Source organism: Hirundo rustica, chromosome 2 (genome assembly GCF_015227805.2).
Source record: "Hirundo rustica isolate bHirRus1 chromosome 2, bHirRus1.pri.v3, whole genome shotgun sequence".
NCBI classification, from domain to species: Eukaryota; Metazoa; Chordata; class Aves; order Passeriformes; family Hirundinidae; genus Hirundo; species Hirundo rustica.
This window is the reverse complement of record NC_053451.1, coordinates 76,557,285-76,575,922: the sequence shown is the minus strand read 5'-3', so window position 1 is coordinate 76,575,922 and position 18,638 is coordinate 76,557,285. Positions and strand designations below refer to the sequence as shown.

Sequence of the window (18,638 nt, the reverse complement as noted above, 5' to 3'; positions counted from 1 at the left end):
AAAAAATCAGTACTCTCTTGAAAATCAGTAACCAGTTTGCTCATTTCTTCATTAATTCCATGAATCCCTCTACAACATAACGCACAATTCCACTGATAGTTTAAGTCACTTGTTCTGAAAAGTTTGACATATACATTTTTAAACAGACCTTCCTGTTAGTGATCCACTCAGTTGTGATACTTGCAAGGCCACAATATGTTGGTTGACTGAATATACACATAAATTTTTTCAGTGTAATTTGTGAGGCACAGAGATATGCCTGTTTCAGAATTTTGACACAAATCTTGTGTTCAATGTGACTGAGAGTAAGTTAAGTCCTACAAATTATTTCAGTTACTATAATTATACAAGTATGGGTCTTCAAAATACATCATTATGCAGCGGCACGAGATTCACCAGTGGCACCCACCTTTCAGGAGTTTAAATGAAGAACATAACTTGTGCAGATTTCTTGTACAATATGGAGTTTCTGCAATCTGCTGAAATATAAGATCTGAATCTCTGGAAGTGCACCTCTTTCTCCTTGTTGACTTTGTGGGGTTCTAGGGAAAAGATTTTCTGATTTCCATATATTGGAAAGATGCCTAAATTACTTAGAATTAATCTAGGCTCCAGTGCATCAATGAAGATAATAAGACTTCTTATGAGTAAAGTCCTTCTAAAATAAATATAACATAAATGTAGTGCTTTGAAAAGTTTCCATAATGTTTACAATATCGTGCAGTGCTGTTCTCTTTATGATCATGCAAGAAAACAAATAGTGGTGTCATCAGAGAATCATACTTGATATCATAGATAATGAACAACAAAATGTGGATAAAGTAGGACCTTCTTTACCATTGAGTAGAGCAGGACATGCAGAGAGATCTGCATATTTGTGAAAGCAGCAGGTAAATTCACACTTAGGAAAGAAGTTAAAAAACTGATGTACTGGTGAGAGCCATGATCACAATACTCTTATCACTGTTCTGCCTCTAGCTCCTGATCTGGGACCTTCCCTTACCTGCAGCAACATACTTTGAACATAGCCTTTGTAGTAGGCAGCAGTCCTCACTGAGGGCAGTCCTCAGTGGCCGATGCCTTCAGTTTGGTAAATAGGTAAAATAAAATTTCATCAAAAGCAGTCACAAGGTAAGTCCACCATGAGAAGGATGGCTTTGCATATATTGCACTTTTGTTTAAAATGTATCATTTTTTCTTGCTGAAAATGTCAGCTTTACAGATCACATTAAATATATCTCTATTCTCAATGGGTTTGGATGGCTTGATCTGCAATCAAAAAACTGCAGATTGCATTCTGATTTCATTTTGTATATACAGCTGCATATTTACCTGCTGTTTGTGTGACGCTGTGTATTTTACCACATGGAATACAGTTTGATGCATATTAGCAAAACAGCAGGATATAGGTACTAATATATTTGGCTTAATATCTGATGACAAAAGAAAATTAAAAAATCAAAGAAATAAACAATCAGACCACTACAAATTAGCTCATTCCTGTATTCTTTTCATGTCCCACAAGGCAGTTTGAAAATCTAAAAAAACCACACAAATCACAACAGAAAATGAGCTCATTGTTTTTAATATTATCAGCACATTTATTTCATCTTCAGTTAAAATGGCATCTATTTTTTTCATATAATGTTACAGGCCTTTTTGGTTTTGTTATTATCATCTAAGTTCATGTATATAATTTCATTATTCAAATTAAAACAAAAAACTAAATAAAAACATTTTAGAAAATTTCCCAAAAAAGAATTATTTTTCAAAATGATTAACATATCTTACATATCATACATTACATATCTTGATGATTTCAGTAATAAGAAAGGGAAGTGAACTGGTTTGATTTTCAGCACTAATCTCTTCTATTTGCTTAAAACAATTCACGGTTTTGAAGATGTCAGGGAAGATTAACCCACCCCATTTATCACAATTACAAGAGAGGAACATTTCCTTGCTGTAACTAACTCTTTTTTTTTTCTATGTACTGATGGCTATTCTCCTCAGGCCTCACTAAACCCTCCCCACTGTTTTCCTGGTACTTCCAAACAGAAGATATCATCTAAAATGATATCTTGTATTCTCCACAATAATTTTTAGAATCCTTCATTCCCATCAGATGAATTTTCGTGTGCTCCAACAATACACTCTCATATAATACTAATATATCTTTTCCCCACCGTAGTATTGACATGGATTTCAAAAGAAACTGAACTTTTTAAAACAAAAAAAACTGAATTAAACACTACATGTTTTTCTAGGAAAGAAAAAAATGGCTAAAATTGCTATTTCTAAAACATGACCATAACAGGTGTATATTTGTTAAATGGCATTATGGTTAGTTATGCTGACCAAAAAGGCGTTTTGTTTGAACGTATTAAAAAGAAAAACATCTCTTGATCTCTCAGATTTTGAGGTCTTATAAAACCATCATACCCCTAGTACACTAACTTCCTGGGACAGACTCCTGTTAATACATCGCTGAAAGATTTTTAAAATTTATTTTTAGACTTAAATCTGTCATCAGTGAAAGACAGAGGAGCAGGGGTAAGGCTATTTGATTCAAATGTATTTTATATCACGGAGATTTTTCTGATGCAGTGGGGAGGTGCGTGTCTACAAGAAGAATGCAAACAACTCTCAAAGCATCATCGTCTCCGGTATGTCTCTCTTTTGTAAATTATACAAGAAATCGATACTGAAGTAAGGCTGCCAAAATTGCCCAGTAGTAGCACACAAGTGACTCTAAATTAATCACAGATTTTCGATCACCCCATCACTGGAGCAGCACCAGTAGGGAATAACCAAATAGTTTGGTTTGTCATCAGTTCTGAGAAATGAAAAACTGGAAAACACACCTATCAAATGGACCTTGAATATAAATCCTTTCTGAGGACCTGCATATTATTCTCAGCCTGACAAGCCCACCTTGGCTGAAGGATTTATAGCGTGTCTGCTTGCAGCAGTGGCAATGGAGCGTAATTACCTGGATTGAGTATTGCTCTAAAATAGCACAATGAAGGATAACATTTATGAATCACAATTGGAAAGAACCCTTCCACACAGGTGGATCATGGAGCTGCTGTTCATCAGTGCCACAAAATAAAGGAACAAAATGACCCACAGAGTATTGCAGGTCCTCTGCCCAGTCTGAGAGAAATAAGAATAAATTACCAGAATTTTAGATGAAACCTAGACTCTAAACTACATCCTTAACTGAATATCAGCATTAACACGTTACTGTCAAATTTTTTTTAAAAAAAATGTTTAGGAGAAAAGGGACAGTACCTATTACCAAACATTTATTTCCCTGATGTCAACATAACTTCTCAGATAAATGCATGGATATTGATATGTGCATGCATACATATCTGCACACAAATATGTACATATAAGCACCATTTAGTAATTAAGAAATTGCAATTCAGTCCTTATAAATGGAATTAAGAAATCCTCCTTGTAGTGTTCTTTGAGATCACACGGGAGAGACTTATCAGATATCTTTTACTAGTTTCCTTGCATAGGAAGCAGTGACAAAAATAGCCTGGGAGGAAATAAATATGTGCCCTTCAGCAGTGGCCAGAGGAAAAATGGCAGGAACTCAATCTGTTATTTGCCAGAGGTGTAGAGTCTCTCTCACATAATAAATAATAAGTAATGATATCACTGCAAAGATTGCATATACTTCTTCATTTGTGAGAGTAAAAAGAGCTATCATCTGTCCCTGGCTCCACACAAATGATCTAAGAAAGAGCTTCACCTCCTCCCACTTGTTCTCTCTAAGTAATAATCTCACATGTAGAGAGGCAATGGATGTCACAAGAAAGGGATGATTTTCAGGAAACTTCAATAAAAAAAGATGATTAGACATTGTATGACAGGGCACAGCTGAACTTTAATAAACAGATGCGCGAGTAGTGTAATTAACTTATTGCATTGCTTCTGTCATTTACTTATACTAAAATATCAGTGTTTAATGAGGCAAGAAAAATAAACTAGTTGCTGTTCTTAAGTTTGTGGTCACAACAGCTAAGATTACCAGAAAGAGCAGGTCAAAAAGGTCCTAAAGAGACCAGGAGACTGCCCTAAAAATAAATGGTGGGGATCAACAGGGGTTGAATACTCAAGCCGGCTTCCTGGGTTTCTTTTATTTAGCAATATAGATGTCTTTGATAGTGAAGGCTATCAACATTCAGCATTCAACAACAGTATGCAGTACTGTGAAAAAGATACCCTTTTATGTAAATGTAATTGGGTATTTCCTCAACAAAACAAAAAATTGACTGTATTTCAGCCTAAATTTGATCAGAAAATTAGCATTACCCATGGACAAAAAATATGTAAAATAAAATTAAATTGTTTTTAAAGAAATGTGCTCAATTTATTCTTTTTGTTAACATTAATTTTCATTTGCAGGAAGGGAAATAATTATAAACCCAAAGTATTATCGATTAAGAAAATTTAATTTTATTTTGAAATATTTTCTCTTTCAATTAATTTTTTTTGAAGCTGAGAAAAAGAGAAGGCCCACTCTTTCAACCAAAAGAAAAGCACTATACTATATGACCCATTATGCCATCTAACACTATTAACTACATAGAAGTCTTCATTTTCCTGTTTATTGGGCCAAAGCTCTTAAGAACAACAGTGACATCTCCCAGTACAACCTGGGATGTTGTAGGATTTCTTCCAGCCATTACTTTCCGGTAGCAACGTAGCTTCAAGAACCATGAAGTGCTCTCCTTGAAGGCAGCATCAGGAGCTTGTAGCACTCTGGACTAGCAGTCGCCCCTCATTATCCCTATACTCAGCTGCACTAATGAATCACTGTTTGGGCTAGCCCAAGCCATCTTCCACAGTGACTTGAGTTAGTGCCTTGAGTTGGTTTGCCCTGAAACGGAGTGGGAGGACTCCCACAAGCTGTTATTGGGCCTCACCTGCGGGGGCTGTAATGATTACCTAGAGAAGCAGCAATAAACAGCTGTGAAAAGCAAATTCAAACTGTTCTCGTTAGATCTTGTTTGTTCCTGCACTAACTTAATCAGCACCATCCTAAGCTGGTGAGTTCTTAGGATTTCATTCATCCAAAGACTGGGGAGGCTGGCCTGGTCTTTCTTAGTTTATAGAACACAGTTCAGGGGAAAATTAGCTAAAGAATAGTTTTATAATGAAGATTTAATAGATTTGACATGGCTAGAGGGCATACCTGGTTTCTAACTTTCATCTTCTAGAATGTTTTTTCTTTACTTTAATAGTGTGCAACTATAGTAAATTCTTGCTTTTCAAAGCAAAGAAGATGTGAAGCTGCAATAGCAATGAGTTGCTAGAAGTCTACGGAGAAGATTTTGGAAAGAGACATGAATTCCTTAATTCATACTCTAGAGAAATCCCAAACCTCAAAGTTTCAAGACTTTGTTTGTTAAAAGCACAGAGAAACAATAAACCTCAACAGGAAAAAGGAGCAAGTTGTGAAACCTTAACAAGATCTCCAAGGAAGCTTAGACAAAAAGGTAAGAATCAATGTTGCTAAGACTTTAAAAAAAATATCAGAGGTAAAGTTTCATTTTCATGAGCTACATCTGAACCCCAGATAACCTGGCCAAATTCTTGAGTTCTCAACAAAATACCTGTCTTTAATTGGACAGGTTTAAAAAGGCTAATATCTTTTAGACATTCTATTAATCAGAACTTAGAGAATTGGAGGTAGAACAGAACATGCTATAAATTGAAATAACTGAATTCTGTATAGCCCTGCATGTTCTCTTATTGTTACTGCAGTAGTTGATATTTTTTTAGTTATCTTTTTTCCCCTGCTATGATTATCTATTACTTTATGAAGACTGTAAGGCTTTCACATACAAAATACATGAATCTACCACACAACATATCCCTATGTTAAACATACTTGCTGAGTTGAAAGAATTAATCCAGAAGGTTTAACAATTCCATCATTCCAGTGAAAGGAGTCTTTTAATTGTTTAAAATAAATAAATAATAATAATAAAAAAATGCGTGTGTAAGATCTGAGAATAGAACCTATCCTCCTTTCCACAACCCTTCCCAAGCCAAACCTATCAGTGTCTGTTAATTTGTTACCATTAGTACAGCTAACAGGACCATGATATTTAAATTAAGGAAACCAAAGATAAAAAATATCTATTTCTCATACATTTTACATGCATTTAAGCTCTTGGAGTTTGCCTGGAAATATAAAGATTAATGCATTCAGAACCAAATTTACAAAAAAGTAAAATATCATGTTGTACTATTACTGTAGGATCCACTAAATATTTTGTGACTGGAGCTTGGCAAAAAATACCTTTGTGCTTTGTTGGCAAATTGCATCAAAAAATGAAAAATCTATTTGTACTGAATATTTCATTAATTTTTAATCAAGGAAAAATATACTTCGTGTTGAAAGTAAGATCTAATTAAAAATTAATTCGAAATTTCAGTTAATAAAAATGAAAGAAATTTAAATAAAAAATTATCCTGGAATAAAGACTGAAAAGAATTCAAAACAAAAATTTTCAATTTAGGAAAAATTCTAAGTCAACTAAATGGTATATTATCTATAAAGAAGAGAACTAAGTCAAATGCATTCGGTCATGTATACTTAAGCTAAATGGTAATTAAATTTAAAAATCTAGTTTTATATTGTTTTATTTCATTTGTTAATATGTTTTTCCTGAAACTCTGTGTATAGAAAATCCTATTTACTCAGACAGGAAGGTTGGTTGAGAAAACTTTTGAATTAATTTCCATCCAAATTCCCATAGGTACAAGGAAGACTTCTGGATGCATTCAAAATTTAGAAGAGTAGAAGGTAGTTAAACTCTTTACACAACCTCTCAAATTTTTATTCTTGCTTTTAGATCTGTAAGGAAGTCTCACCAGCTTAAAAAGAATTTTAACATAAAGCAATCAGTACAGTGTGTCCTGATGCACTCAGGCTGAAGGACAGTGGCTCTGTTTTCCAAAGCCCTACTAAGATTTTCAGACAGCAGAAAGGATCTGCCACTCCCTGTTATGGCTCGTCCTTGGGATTTAGCAGTAGCTAAAGGTTAAAAACACATCTTTTCCCTTCTTAGTCACCTGTGGCTGCTTACAGCACTGAGGAAATGAAATAGGGTTCCCAAACAATAATGGCCACACCTGCAAATGGATTTCCTTGTGTAAGACTGGAATATGGGGAGCACAAGAAACAACACTTGGGAGACTTTTCCTTTTGCATTTGCTTTTTGAGAATTGGCTGAAACAATAATGCTTACTGCACTGTCAAAATGTGCATCCTCATGCACATTAAACACTCTTAGAATACTGGATCTTTTGATTTATATGTCATTTTAGAAACTTGAAATGATGGAATTTAAATGCAGAGAGACAACAGCAAGAAAATACATTACTGGAGCTGTAACAAGTTCTGTATATTTTTTCTTTAAATATCAACTTATAGGCAACCTACTTTTAGGTAACTCTCTTATTTTTTAAGACAGGAAAATCATGTTTCCCCTTTCAATATTAGACATCTGCCTTCTAAAAAAGAGCAAATATTTTTTTCTCCATATCCTAGATCTTAAGTCAACGTTTTACACTGTTCTTTGCTAAGCTACTTTGTAAGGAAAGCAGAGGAATGGACTGTTTTCTTTCCCAGCATGGTCTTGCATTGATGGCTGTAGAAGACTTCTATCCTTTCTCATTTCACCTCTCCCTGTGCCAATTTTTTGTGACTCAGAGCAATTGTAGATGATGTTTCTAAGCTCAACTACCCAGACTATATCCTAAGTAGGTGAAAGATTAATTATACCCACTGAGATCAACTATATCAGGATAGCAAAGGCCAATTACAGACAAAAGTTATCATGGAGTGGTCACTTCCAACCTCCTGCCAACAGCAATCCCAAATGCAAGGGAAATCAGCTTCCTGCTGAACTGAATAAGCTCTACTTTTAGTGCATCCCAGGTAGCCAGCACGCTGGTATCGCTTTTATTCATTTCCAGAGCTGAAGAACATGCTTTGCTGAGCCGCGTGACTCATCTTGCAGTGTGCAGTGCCTAGAGCAGTGGCACTGCTGGGTGGGAGGGCAGCAGACGGCACATCAAACGTGTCTCTGGTATGCAAAGTGAGCAGAGGTTGTTGAGTAATTGTGACTTCAAAAAAAACCTCTTTTGCACACTGCTTGTTGACAGCTGTTATTATGACATTAAATCTATAGTCACTATTTGAGGAAGCAGCTCAGCCAGGATCCAGCTAAAACCCACTTAGTGGATTACCTCAAGCTTTAGTTCCCAAAATTCAAGTTCTTTCATATTTTGTTGCATGAGAGCAGAGGAAAAATCTTGATCAATGGGTGTCAGCAAAAATGCCTCAAACTGTTAAGAAAGGAAGAAGGAGAAATAAAGTTGGGGGTATAATATGTGCCAGCAATCCATATTAGAGCAGTCACTGCTGAAGGCTGGAAAGGCATTGAGTAGGGATCCTGATAAAATGGACTAATTTTGAACAGTGTCAAATTAAGTTGAGTTTAACTTTTTCTATCTCAGGTATCAGGCAGTATTATCTCCACATGTGTTAACATTTCCACTGCTACTGCCATCACTGCTCTGATGACTGCAGGATGTGCCATTTCCAGCCATCAATATGATCTGAATAATACTAATGTTTCCTGTAGCCTCTGGCTGGCTCAAGTCCAGTTTTGTTTCCTCATTCAGAGATGCTCCATTTGACGAAGTTACTGGATTTCGATCTGTTTCATTTATTAAGTCAATCCCCTTTTGAAGAATGTTTATGCTAGATAAACTTATTAAGGATAAATTCAGTAGGCAGAGGAATTACTTGGGACATTGATGATTCTGATTCAAAAAGTAATACCTGATTAGGCACATGAAGTGGTACAGTTCCAGCAGAAAAACCTCGAAAAACAAATCCAGAATAATGAATAACCTGTTCATCATGGCACTCTCTTCTCATGTTGGAGACCACAATCCTACACGTGAAATCCGGTTTCTCTCTCCCTACTGTTTTTGACCAGGAACTCCCCTGGAGCTGGAAGCTGACAAGGCTTTGCCAGAAAAAGCTTTTTTATAATGGAATAAACCAATAATGAGGTTCTGTTTTGATTAATTGGATTTTCCAGCTAAAATAAACAAAACTTCATCATGAAGCTCCTTCTAGTATGCACAAAACAATTCCTGGACCAATTCCATCCCTAACATTAAGACCAGATACAAATTAATGTATTAGAGTTTACTGCATTGATTTGAGCATTAATTAACAAATTTCTGTAGCAGGTTTGAAAGGTACATTGCCCAATAACTGTGTCACTGCAAGTACCGATCTTGGCAGTAATTGTCACAGTCCTTGATGAGATTGGGAATAATCTATTTTCCTATTCTGGATCCTGAGAAGAGAGAGAAAAATCACCTAAAATACCCTTTCAAACCTGACCAGTTCTTTTTCACATCCAGAGTTGGAATGCCATACCTACTTGATTAAGGATTCTTCAGGACTGCAAGTCAAGCTATTCACTGAATAACAATTAGTTGAAGAAAACTCAGTTTCTGTAAAGATAAACCTTAAGATTCCATATTAAAATGAAGTTTCAAGATGCAAATGCTGTATGGTAATGGCTGATCTCCTCAAAAAAACCCCAGTCACAAGATCCTGCATGGCTACAGGCTCTCTCTTTTGTAACTAATGTGGGGTTTGTTCAACATGAAATCTGTGACCTTATGACCTTGACTTTCTCACAGAGCACCCAAGTGAGATTCTTAATACATGTCTAGTAGATTGTAAGATGACTGCAGTGTAAATGAACAATAGTGAATTCTTTATGCTTATCATAATGTGCAATAATTTGCCCAAGAATCACTTAAGAAGATTTACACTGAAGCTCAGTGGAATAGCTTGTAAACAAGGAATCCATTGATTCACAAATATTTAGGAGTATCAGTGTGATGGGACCAGGTAAACAAATAAAATGCAAACAATACTGTCCTTTGGCAACTGGAATGCCAGATTATAAGAAGCAGGTATGTGTGGTTTACGGAACAACCATTTGATTGGAACTAATTAGTAGAAATAGTGCCTCTATTTTACAATATTGCTGTAGTGAATTTCTATCAGCTGTATAATGGAAACACAAGCCTCATGCCAATTCAGAGAATAATTACACAAGTTCCCTATTGACAGGCACAGCAGTGACTCAAACACAAGTCAGGAAACAGAATTACTGTTATTCCACCAGAGGAACCAACACCAAGCCTGATGCTATGTATGCCATTTTAACTTTGAACATTGCAATTTTATTCACTGTATAAGGTTCTACAGAGTCACATAATATAGCAGAATTAAATTTCAAGAAGTGTAAATATTTTAAATTTACAGAAATGAGACTTGAATTGACGTGAAGTGGGCAAAATGGCATGAGGGCTGAAAATAAGGCCAGTATTTCTGGGGTGTGTCTTAGTAGGAAATAGGGAAAACAAATTGGCAACAAAATGACAAATATTTGGATGTGTAATTCAAGCCAAACAATGGCTTGATCCAGCAAACACTTCAGCCAATACAGAATTTGTATGTGTGAGTTGCTGAGCTAAATTCAATTAAATGTTTTCGGGCATTAGAGATTTCACACATTGAAGACTGAAGGACAGATGTCACCATTTGTAATATAATACTGCTATTTTAGGGTAGCTTTTAAAATCCATTACAATTTGAAATGTTTAATACTTTATTCAATTAATGAAACAATATGGATAGATTCTATTGGGAGTCAGCTTCTCTTAATACACTTATATCTGCCTTGTTTTAACTTAGTGGCAAAATGTGTGCAATTTTTAATGCCACAAAATATTTAAATGGATTTTAAAGATTACAATACTGTTCTAGATGCTAAAGTGATGCAGAATAACACAGTTCTGATGTTTCCAACTCGCAGCTGAAAATAATTTCATGTTTCACAAATATGTGAGTGTTCATAAATTACGGCCACATAACACATTAATTAGACTATACTACTAAAATATAGCATTTGAAAGATTATTTTTTCAGTGTGTTGAATAGAGGCAATACTCTTATATTGGAGGTTTTTACATTATTTCTGTCTCTAGCCTGTTGTGGTACACATGATATGAAGTCAACACCAAGATACTATCCTTCCACAAAACCAAAACCAAACCAACCCAACAACAAAAAAAGCAAAGAACCGTATTTTTAGCTCTGAGCAGCTACACATTAATACAACTAGTGTGCATTTATACTGAAATGTGTATACTGAAAAGATACTGCCCTACACATTGAGCAAAATACAATTGTTTCAAAGAAATAACAGAAGTATTAAAAATGTTGCAGTTTGTTTTCCATCTATTTAGGACATTAAAAAAGCAGCTAATAAAAATTTTGACACCTTTGAAAAATTTTAAAAATTTATGATGAAAAGTAAATTATGCATTATGATTGTGATGATTCTGTCCAAATTGTGAGGCATTTGCAAGTACAAAAATATAGCCCTACTGTGAAAGAAGATATAAGCTGAGGCTACTATGCTAAGCTAAATTTATGAAATACATGCTGATTTTTTTTTTTTTTTTTTTTCTGTGTTATAATTCTGAGTGTTAATCATTCACGACAGGAGGTTGTTTAGTGGTGTGATGGTTTGTTTTGATCAAAACTGTCACAGAAAGAGGTGATCTCTTCCAAGCTAAAAGAGCAAATTAATTATATATTCCATTCACTAATGGACACAGAAGAGACAGATTTTCCAGTGTCTCTTACAGAAATAGGAATAAACTATTACTGCTTTTTTACTTTTTTCCCCCAAAATCTGTTTCTATGTTTACTGGGGTAATAAATCTTATAGTGAGCCAGAGATTCAATTATTTCATTCATTTCTCAGAAACCAGAAAGTTTGGAATTATTATTTACTTTAAGGATAAACTTTTTTCTCTATGGCCTGACTTCTGTCTCTAATTTTTGACCCTGGGCATTCTGCCTTTTTTTTTTTTTTTTTTTAAATAGAGATCATTTTCTCACTCAAAATCAATCCTTTAAAAAACCCAGTTAGAAATCCTTATTTATCCTTGGACCTCACCATGAATCTCTGCTTATAGATTTCACCTTATAGTCCACAAATCTTACATGTCTCCATAAAACTGAAGGAGTCAGATTGATACCTTAATGACCTGGTACTTCAAGTTGTTGAGATTTAAGGCAGTGATGCACAGGAAAATAGAAGGACAGGGTGCTTCATTGGAGTGAAACATGGATGATGCATCTTTGCATGCTTCCTTTATCATTATTGATTTTACAAAGGGAATTTAACACTGCTTGTAGCTGGAGACATAATATCAAGGAGAGCAGAAAGATCAAGTGCATTCCTAAGCAAGTCTCAGGCTTGGGTAGAGAGGAATTTGATCAACTGAGGTTTCAAACACAACAGGCCTAGGGTGTGTTTGGGGAAGAGCTAAAAGCTTCATTTAATCCCAGCAGACTCTTAGTCTTAAGAGGTTCTTTAAATGGTCATGAAGCATTCTGTCCAGAAATAATTGACTTTTTTCTTTTGTATTTTTTTTAATATTACATGCACTAACACAATGAAAAGGAGTATTATATATACCCAAGACCCATTGCATAAAATGTTTACAAGTAATAGAAACAAGAATTCAAAATGCCAAAAAAAAAAAAAAAAAAAAAAGGATGTTGGTGTTCGATTTCAAACTCTCTCACTGTCTCACTGACTGGTAGTTGGAGGGGAATAACAAAACATTTCTTCTACTCTACAATTTCAATCCTCCCTCTGATAGTTTTTATAACTCTTTATAACTTGCAGGTTTCTTTTAGCTTTTTAATTCTCTTCAAATAGTAGTCTATCCCTTCTCTGCATTTTAGCAAGTACTCTGGACTTGCATGTAAATAACTTCTCTTAGGCACCTGTGGGGTATATCATATAAAGTAACTAAAAACTTTTTCATCAGTCTACCTCTGTCTCCAGTTGAAAAAGGGAATTCTCTCACATTATTTGATGAGAATTCCCTGCTATTTTCAGCAGAGGGATTATAATGGCAATAATTTTTCCCGGACTTTTCACCTGTCAAGGCAGCAAGACCTCTTGTAGGACTTAGTGGCTTGGTGCTTCAGAGTACAGGCAAAATATTCTTCTAGGCATCTTCTCCCCTCTCTCTCAGTTTTAGCAAGCATTCTTCTGTTGGCATACTTTTCTGTCTTGAATCCAATACCTAGGGGCTGTAATGATGCTGGGTTTGTGTCAATTTTATATTGACCTAATTATAATGCTAAACTTGAGTTTATTTTTTGTTCAGTAGTTTTATCTTGCATTTGGTTGGGTTATTTCCCAGACTTTCAGAGAGACTACACAGGAAAAGGTATCTACTCCAACTTTATTCAAATGAAGATGTAGAGAAATTCACAGTAGATAACTAAAGGAGACCGTATTTTTAAAAAATTATTATTTTAGTTGTTCAAAATAACAAAAATCCCCAACCCATCTACTTGCATGAAGTGTTTTATAAAGTCAGTTAGCAATTACAATATGAAACCAAAATGAAATTTTTAACATCTATCACCAAATAGCTATGAAATGAGTTACTTAATTGATTTAAAATATAGGATCTAAGAAGTGAACAAAGGAAGGGGGAGTGTACCAGTCATCAGGTTTTATAATCTGACAGAAAATGAATGAGAATTACCCAGAGATCCTGCCACCTCCTGGAGTTTCTTCTCCTTTCTATTCTTCTGCCCACTTCTCTTCCTCACCCTCACACTTAGAAATTACCCAATCAGATCAAAACAAAAAAAAGCACATAGAGGACTGCTTCTCTTTCCCTACCTCAGTCATATCTCCAGCTTTATTTGAAATGTGACACTTAGGTTCCTAACTTCACTTGCTTTTCTGCATCCTTTTCATATTTACTTCATATTTCTCATCTTCAAACCTTTCCAGTTGCAGAGCCACACCAGCAACCCTGTATTCCATTAGCATGAAAAACACTGCAGTGGAAAACATGTAAAATTACATGCAAGTAAAACAAGAAGAGAGAAAGAGTTAACCAGAGCTCTGTACAACTGCATTCACCAACTCAGTGACTTATTCATGTGAAAAACAATACAATACTAAATGAGCAGGGATTTTCTTCATAGATTTGGGAGCTAGAAACACCCAGCATACTAGATTTTATTTCTAGCTAATGGCTGAAATATCTCTTTTTCGCCTACCACAGCTACATGCTGAGTGGTCACACTTTGTTAAGAGGCAATGTCAGAACAGATGTGTATAGCAGATTATGGGTTCTAATCCCTTTTATTGCGAGTCTGCTAGCCTCAGCCCCACAAAATGTTCTATTTTTGTTTGACTGCAATAAGCTTATCACCAGAAAGGCAGCTAATGATAATATCTCAAAGAGTTTGACACGACCACAAGTTTGTCAAGTGTCAGACTAGCTGAGCAGATTGTGTGTAATACCTGTCTTTCTTTGAAAAGCAATGATGCGCAATTCAGCCCTCACCACTGATGTTGTATTTTCTGCTCTATCTGTTTCTCTCACTTATTCATCTGTTTGATTTATTTAGTCTTCTAGGAAACTAGACAGAACTGGAGTAGTGAATGCTCCTGTCCTTCTCAGCTAACCTTTTACTGTTATGACTATCAGTATTACTACCTAAAAAATGTGAAGAAGAAAGGATTTTTTTATTCTAGAAAATCTGTAGAACACCAGAATTGAAAGACTTGATATATTTTTTCGTGTTTAATTAAAGGGGAAAGGTGGTTTCTATGATGGCAGCTTCTCACAAGAGACTTGGGTCTTGATATTTGAATCTGAAGTGGGTGTAGCTGCTCAGTTGTGTGGGCACAGCTGTGTGAAAAGTGGTTTGATGCTGAGCGCGTTCCTGCTACCACAAACTATATGGCATCATCTCATGTACTGGGGACTTCTGCTCTGTGTCTAACAAGTGTGCTGCCTATAAAGCTGTTAAGTGTTTTGCAATATACTAGAATGATGAGGGCTGTAAATGCCTTAGGAAAATCCCCACCAGCTGCACTGGTTTAGTCTTTTTATGTTAAGACCCTGCAGCCTTACACAGACTAGTTTGTGCCTGCAGTCAAGTCATGCTCCTGTATTTGTGGTGGCTCAGGTAGTGCACCCAAAGGGACAGCAAACCTCATCTGGCAAATGCAGATTCACAAGACGTATTTTGAAAGACTAGCACAATGTAATGAAACATTACATATGTCATTAGACAGATCAACCACTGTTTTCAACTTTTTCTGTCAAGTAGATGTGGAAAGAAAAAGTCATATTTTAATTTGGGAAAAAAAGAATATTTCATAAGACTGGTTTCAAAGCCAAACCAGATCAAACAAAGCAATAAAACTGGGACACTGATATATCTGGAAAATATTTGAAGGCTGGACTGCTTTCTGTAAAATGTCCCAAGAGAGATGGGTCCTTCACAGCAATTAAGAAAGCAAACATTTTAGCCTGACATACACTACTGTGTTTATTGTTTATGAGAACTCCAAAGGCAGAGATGCAGGAGATAGGATCCAACTTCCACTTGTGATCTGATTAAAAGAAAACCAGTGAAAATATTTACACTTAAATAAAATCCTATTGTACCTACCAGAATCAGAGACAATCTGTGATGAGTTTTTGCAGCTCATGCTTCTACACATGCTTTTGAATTCCTCTACTTATTTTTAAAATAAAATTCAAAGGTATTTTAAATATCTTAGTGGCTGGGGGGATTCTAAAATGTTCTAGGAGGAAAATTAAGATGAGGAAACTGTGAGTTGCATGTGAGAATGGACTGTGTGATAACTTCTGTTGCACAGTTGGTTGAAAACTCTATCTGCAGGCTTTAGCATGCAAGAATGTCAACAGTGAGTTAGCTGATGCCCAGCAAATGCTCTCCAAACCTATGGCAAAAGGCAGGTAATTCAGTATACTTCTTCTGATTTCACTGAGAGTAAACTGCATTCAACCTTGAAGAGTCAACTCACGTATTAGTAGTGAGATGTTGGTCCTGATTGTTTCTTTGTAATTTTATAAGTTTTGATAAGAAGTATTCCAAATATAATGCTGATTTCTCTCCCTTTGTTTGATGGTGTTTCTCCAGACTGGCTGTGTGAGCTGACAGCTAAAAATTGCTAGATAAGCAGCAAGGCCTAAAGAATGGAATTCTTCTGTCTTATTTTTCTTCATGGCTTGCTACCGGGGCACATACAGTGCATATTTTAATACCTTCTTCCTGCAAACACTTATGCACATGTTTTAACCTTTTATATGAGAATAATCCACAGTGTCTTACTGGAAATAAGTATCAGGTCCTATGGATATGATGATCTAAAAAAGATCTTTAAGGTCCCTTCTAACCCAAACCATTCAATGATTCTATCATATGCAGGTCACCTTAACAGCTAATGGCTTCAAATTTCTTCTTATGGAGGAAATGACATGGAAAATGTGAAGAAGTGTCACTACTTTCTTATTTCATTTTTCTCTGCATTTCATGAAACCATTTAAATATTCTGAAGTTGTATTGGATTAACAAAATATCAGCTAAAAATTCAGAGGCTGAAAATTCAAAGTATAACTTGTAGGGTTTTTTCCCCCCAAATCTATCTCATAAATGGTGATGTAATTAATTGTTTAAATAAAATATAAAAAAATTATTACTAAATATATGGTTTAATCTACCATATATGAAAATGGTGCACTTGGTCTGTGAATATTTGCAGGTTTTCACATATATGGAAGACTGCATTTAATCATAATAAATATATTTCTCAGGTCAACATTGCTAAAAAGTAAAATTTCCTTTTACTGTAGTGCATGGAGAACATCAGAGTATCATGTTCTCCCTACTTTCATATTTCTACCTTACCTACTTCTTGCTGACATTCAACACAGTTTCTAAATTCAGCTTATCTGCGTGCTTAAACGTACTGCTCTTCATTTTCTGCTGAGACTCAAGAAATATGATGAGATTACTCTTATCTCAAAGGATCTGCCCTGCACTTTGTCTCTGATGCACAACATCCCAGTGGAGTATTGGGTTGTTTATCTACTTGCACTCAGGCTTATCTTTCACATCTCATAATGTAGTACATTAAAACAAGGCTGTTGCCCCATCTGTTTGTTACTGTTTTACCACTGGCAGCGCCCTGGTCACGTGTTGTGCAATGGTTGCACTGTGCTTTCTTAAGCATACATCTTCTATAATTACTTCTATAATTGCTTAAATACCTCCAGAGTAGGGGCCCTGGCTATTACAGACACTGTACAAATGGTGACAACTGAAATACTAGTAAAATTGCAGAATCATTTGGGTTGGAAAAGACCTTTAGTCCAACTGTTAGCCAGAGATTGACAAGTCCACCACTAAACCATGTCCACAAGTGCCACATCCACACATCTTTTAAACACCTCCAGAAATGGTGACTCAACCAGTTCCTTGAGGAGGCTGTTCCAGTGTTTGACAACTCCTGAAGAATTTTTTCCAAACATCCAGTCTAAACCTTCCTTGGTGCAACTTGATGTCAGCAGTTGAGAAAACAAAAAAATTAAGGAGCTGACCATTGTCATAACTAGAGTTCTTACAGAAAGAAGCCTGTATTTTAACTGTAGCAATTAAATTGCATTACCTTATATATTCTAAAAAATATAATTTTAGATGTGAATTATGGATCTTTGAAGTGTATGAAAATTTTTGTAACTTTAAAATGAAAATGCATATATATAAATATGTATCCTTGAACACAGTGTATTGTTCTGACCCTTGTTTGTTGGCAACCAGGCAGATTTCTAAGTTTCCAATGCAGAATAATTATTGTATGGCTATACAACCATGTGCATATTTTGAAGGTATTATGCTAATAATGTCTTTTAGGTAGTGGCTAAAGTACATCCCCTTATCAAAAACAGTCAGTATGTATTTTTATTGTTTAATAGTAGTCCAGAAAAACTGTTTTCTGAAGTACAATTTTGTGGAAATTCTGTCCTTCAAAATAATCATCTTGGATACGAGTGACTTCTTACAGGCTTTACTGAACAAAGAATAATATAGGCATGAGCTCTAATTCTTTCCCAATTAAGAATTTTCTGAAAAAAATAAGCCTCAAAAATATTTCTTTGCCTTTTTAATCATCAGTAATACCGTACGAGCTCCAGTAAGATAACTTAGGCAGCTTTTTATAGAAGGTCACATTTTCCTAGAATCTCCTAACTCTATGGCGAGGACCAGCATACCTGGCATTTCATTAAGGTGGCTATATTGGATAAGACCACTTCTGGAAAGTGAATAAGTGACCCATTCCCCATGTTTGCACATCATATTTAAATCCCAAAGTGAGATTAGGAAAAGACAAAGCTGCAGTGCACCAAGGCAGTGAAGTGGGTGGGTTATCTAGGAGATCAATGACATGAGTGAAAATCTGCAGAGTACAGGTGCTGCCTACACCAGAAAGCTGAAAGCTGCAGGGAATTGTTCATGGTTACACATCAATGTGATTTCATATCCTTCCTTTCTCAAGTCCGAGATTTTTGTTCTATGGAATTTAGCATGAAATAAGTGAAAGAAGCTATGGTTTAACTTTGAATGAAAACTTAGAATT

At 35.5% G+C, this 18,638-nt stretch overlaps 1 protein-coding gene and 1 long non-coding RNA gene across 2 annotated transcripts in view; one reads left to right on the top strand and one right to left on the bottom strand.

Annotated features, from left to right (window-relative positions):
• Window positions 1-18,638, bottom strand: part of GPC6 (glypican 6) — a 752,072-nt gene that overhangs the window by 388,616 nt on the left and 344,818 nt on the right. The gene's annotated exons all lie outside the window — the stretch shown is intronic.
• Window positions 5,118-9,634, top strand: LOC120749183 (uncharacterized). The gene is made up of 3 exons (XR_005699574.2): window positions 5,118-5,516; window positions 6,786-6,832; window positions 9,475-9,634. It is a non-coding gene; the product is annotated as an uncharacterized LOC120749183 (long non-coding RNA).